Source organism: Montipora capricornis, chromosome 6, assembly GCF_036669925.1.
Source record: "Montipora capricornis isolate CH-2021 chromosome 6, ASM3666992v2, whole genome shotgun sequence".
Classification (NCBI taxonomy): Eukaryota; Metazoa; Cnidaria; class Anthozoa; order Scleractinia; family Acroporidae; genus Montipora; species Montipora capricornis.
In genome coordinates this window covers 10,064,789-10,069,788 of record NC_090888.1, presented here as the reverse complement: position 1 = coordinate 10,069,788, position 5,000 = coordinate 10,064,789, and the positions used below count along the sequence as shown (strand labels likewise).

Below are 5,000 nucleotides of genomic sequence, written 5' to 3'. Positions count from 1 at the left end.
CAATAGTGAACTTCCCAAGATATATGACTGGCTTTGTGCAAATAAGCTAACATTAAATTTCAGTAAAACTAAATATATAATATAATTCCAGCCCAGGCAGAAATTAAACTTTAACCTCCATCCACCTATAGTTTTAGCTGGCCAACCTCTTGGTCTAATTATTGTTATTAAAAACTGGATCATTGGATAATGCAATTCGAGAGTTTTGATTGGCTAAGCCATCATAGGTTATTTAACAATTATTCCATGAGCGCGCGTTGGATATGAGACAATAGATAGCCAACGAGGTGCGTAGCGCCTCCTTAGCTATCTATCATCTCATATCCAACGCGCGCTCATGGAATAATTGTTAAATAGTCATCTGTCATTTTCTCTTAGTTTCCACGTAATTAAGAATTGTTGTCCAACTATCAGGGCAAGCTATTAGTTTAACTATCTTTTGCCTTGTCTTATTCTCTCCATCCATTTATTTGTAATTCCCCAATTTTATGAGCCTTATGAGAATAAACGTAAACGTAACCTTGTGACGGAGGAACCTTCAATTCCTTACGTCGCAAACACCCACGGTACTCTATCCAAGATCTGTTCTAATACCATACGGCTTGTTATGCCACCAATCCGATGAGCATTCTCCAACATTGTAGTCGAATGGGTCGTGAGTGTTGTCGTCAATTGTTCGCAAGTGTTCTAGTCCAGCTGTTAAGCCCCGAAAAGATGGCAAAATCGTTCACTTTTTGATAAAAGCATGGAACTAAACCACAGATTCCAAGTCCGCAAGAATAGGGTTGGAGAAGAGAAGGAAGTGAATGGAAGCCGGTGTGGACAGTTCTGCCACAAGCGCAAGAATCCTGTTATGAGCTGATTCACTGCGGATGCAAGAAAGGATGCACTGGTCAATGCAAATGCCGTAAGGCAAGCCTGAAATGCACAGCCCTGTGCAACTGTGGAGGACATTGCCAAGATGATTAATTGCTTTCGGCGAATATAGCGTAAAAGTGTAACTATCTTTCTTGCAGTCACGTGATAGACCATGTGACACACTGAAAATTGAAGATGCTTTTTAATCCTCTCTTGATCATCAAGGACTGTTTGCTGCAAAAAAGTAAAATTTTCTACCTGCAAAACACTGCTGGAGTCACGTGAATTAGTATAAACTGTTAAAGTGTGAACTCTCTTTCTCGTAATCACGTGATAGAGTACGTGACACACACTATTGAAAATGGAAGATGTTTTTTATTTCTTTGATGATTACTAAGGACTGTTCACGGTGAAAAGCAAAATTTCTACCTGGAAAAACACTGCTGGAGTCACGCGAATTAGTATATAGCGTAGAAGTATAAACTCTCTTTCTCGTAGTCACGTGATAGACCACGTGACATACATTACTGAAAGTGTTATGCAATAAAGATGCCTTTATTACTCTGATAATTACCTTAGACTGTCTATCTTGAAAACTAAAATTTTTCCTGAAAAAACAATTGTTTTATTTCAGCCTCGTTTTCGTGCTGGCTAGAAACATGTGAATTTGGCCACGCTCATTTGTCCTCTTAAAAAGGCGATTCGTCGCTGGCCCTATATCACAAAATGATCAGTACCTATAATTGAATCATCCTGCTAAGTTTCATGCTTTTATCGAAAAGCGAACGATTTTTGGCTTAACAGCTGGACTATTAAATACTTGGTGGGCGATCAGTATCCATTATATGATAAAAAGGTGTTTATAAAAAACGTTGAAACTGATCTAGATAAAAAATTATTAAAAACTGAATTTTCGACTGCAACTGCGGTCTTCATCAGAGTGACTAAAATATGCTGTTCGAGAGTAATATGCTAAAACTAAAATAAGAATTAAGTTACTTTATCCCATAGGGCTTCAATAATGTCTTATAGACAGAAGGGAATGGCTTCCGCTCGTTCACCGCATTTTTGTCTATTGTGGAGTGCCATGATTCCAAAAAGATTCTTTTGTGCCAATTATTGACATTCTTTTCTAGAATTTCCACATAGCCAGTGTCAATGTCATGGTCAGTGGTTTCGGCGTGATCTTTTATTGCCCTCTCTTTGTAATTATTAGTTCCTGGTTTATGCTCGCCGCCACGGGGATAGCATATTACTCTCGAACAGCATATTTTAGTCACTCTGATGAAGACCGCAGTTGCAGTCGAAAATTCAGTTTTTAATAATTTTTTATCTAGATCAGTTTCAACGTTTTTTATAAACACCTTTTATCATACAGCTGAACTATTCCCAGTTCTTAGCTATGGCCTTAGTCGGGATATGCTCTTCATCGGCGGCAATAGATATAGTTGTGAAGGTAATTAGTATTTAAATCTTGGGGTCAAGATTGGGTGTCCAACATTGCATAAACCAATATTTCTTCATCGGGGTTCGGGGATGATGACACTCCACATAGGAACTATCATACAGGCGCTTGTACTTAAGTGTCCTTGTGATGTACAAGAAGTAGTCATACGAACCTTTATTTTTGACATTCTTCACTTCCTTCGTTTGTCTTCTTCGAGTCTCTTGTGGATTAATATTCGTTACTTCTGTCGTCTTCTGGCTTCTTTAAGTCTTTTGTGGATTCATATTTTTTACTTACTTTACTTTCTTCTTTAAATCTCATTTCTTCACAAACGAAATTAACGAAACTCGTTCTTTTCTCGACTGCCTAATTATTTGGGGACTTTTTCCTCTAAAGAGTCTCAAAGGGTCTTTTTTTAATAGGAAAGAATCTGCTGCACGATATTAATGCAGGCTCAGGGTTGCGTAAGGGGCGACGGCAAAAGACGCGGGAACCTCTGCCTTTTTGTTATTGCAAAAAACGAATAGATGGAAGGATTCGCAAGCGGATCCGAATGCAGTTTAATAGTTTACATACACTCTTCTCCTTCTTTTTCCTTAACGTATATTCTTTACAATAAGTAAAAAGCGAGCGTTAACAATAACGTATCAATCTCTCTCTCTCTCTCACATTCTTCTTTTTTTTTTTTCGGTTTTTGTAATCCGCTAGGCCTTTACAATTTCGTATAATCCATGTTCTTTTTCTTTTTTTATTTTATTTTAGGTAATAAGCAGATACAGGATACTAGGAAGCGATAAACAATACAGAAACTACAGCTACTTAAATTAAAGCCCTAGAAACTTTGTTACTTGAAGCCTGTTATCAAGACTTTCCTCCACGTACATATCTTACACGTACACAAGTTGTTTCAAGGAATCCCTCAGGATTTCTCTACATGTAGTGTCGGAGATTTTTCCATCCCTTAGAGTATAACTAGAATTACTCCTATGAAAAACCAGAGGCCTATAGCTAAACAAAGGCAGATTGCTTTTATCGTGAACACCAGCTAGATGCATATACCTTCTTAAAACACTAACAGGGCAGTATGGAGTTCCCGATGCACTAATATAGACACAGTTACCCTTCCTATAAACATCAGTCTTACTACGAGGCACAAAAATCTTTTATGTATTGACTGTGAAATTCGATATGGTTGAGTGCAATATTACACAACTCATTATACCGAAAAAATCCGGCAAAAGCTGACGAGCATAAGGCAGCTATCCTAACATCTTTCAAATTAGCATCTTCCCTATTATAAGCGTCTAGAATATCCTTAATAATCTGGGAGGAAAAAGGTTTCTTCTTGGCAATTGGTTTAGACTTGATTCGTTTTGCCGACTCAATTATAAATTCTTACAAAATTCACTATCCAGAGGATTACGGTCGAGGCTAGGCACAAACGAGTGAAACCATTTACGTGCAGCATGAGCTTGGGCTAAAGACGCGCTTGAAGCACAAGATTGATGGTTTTCAAATGAACAAAGCGATACTGTGCTTACGGGAAAAGGCAATTGAACACTTAATTCCCTACTCCTACACCACTCTAAAAACCTTTTGATGACCCTAAGGTAGGCTTTATTTGTAGAGTTCGCCGGGACTGTAACATCACGCTCACGATTTGGCGAAAATTTGGTGAAGACGAAAACAGGAAAGGTTTCCACGCTCCGCTTGAACTAAGTATCTGAAATTACAAATAAGAACACTCCGAAGTAAAGCGGGGTAAAACCCATGCAATTCATAATTCTAGAAAACCTAATTATACCGGGCGGGTGCCAGGTTACCCGTACAAGCAGCTGTACCAATAATCAGTGCCATCCGCCAATAAGGCCAGTGTGGCCTACAAAGTCAGAACTGATTATTCTCACATTCCAAACGTGTGCAGTCACCCTTGATCTAATATGGCCAGTGCCAAGAAAATGCAACGTCACTGGTGCAGCCACCAGAAACAGCCAGAAGCCCAAGCAAACGCTGGAAACTAATCATAGCAGATAAGCTGGAAGGTGCCGCCACCCCCAGGCGTCACGAGCAATAATTCTAGTCAAGAAATGTCATCCTTAGAGCAATGACATGCCCCTTAAAGTCCTTTGATCCTAAAAGGGAATTGAGATTCCCACCATGCGTTAAGGATTGGTTTCCGATATGCATGCTATAAGCTGATATATACTTGAGATATTTACTTGTCAGTAGAGGTCAATAATGAGCCGAAGGCCAAAAGGGTAGAACAACGGTACCCACAGTGTTTTGAGGCTTCATATAATGAAGAACTCTAGAAACGATAGAAACGGGCGGGACCACCCAACAGTTCTCTCCTCGAAGTGGTTGAATAAAGAAGTCGATGCCCACCGTGTTGGGATTCCAAAACCTTGAAAAGAATCGGGATAGCTTATGATTGTAATAATTAGCGAAACAATCTACAGAATGCGGCCAAGAGCGCTCATTTAGGGACGAAAACAAATCACTGGTAGTATGCAAATCATCGACGTCTATCAAACGACTAATGTAATCAGCCTGTTGATTTAAGGTGCAGGGAATCCACTGTATGTCTAGGTAAATCCCTGACTGAACACAAATATGGCCATTTTGTGCAAGTCCAACTTCATGCTACCTACTTCAACGATTCTGGCAGCAGCTTGACTATCGGTAAATCACTTGA

The 5,000-nt window shown here is 39.3% G+C and overlaps 1 protein-coding gene and 1 long non-coding RNA gene across 2 annotated transcripts in view; both read right to left on the bottom strand.

Moving 5' to 3' along the window:
* Positions 1 to 5,000, bottom strand: part of LOC138051497 (uncharacterized) — a 282,752-nt gene that overhangs the window by 148,676 nt on the left and 129,076 nt on the right. The window lies entirely within an intron of this gene.
* Positions 1 to 5,000, bottom strand: part of LOC138051470 (uncharacterized) — a 118,724-nt gene that overhangs the window by 48,123 nt on the left and 65,601 nt on the right. The window lies entirely within an intron of this gene.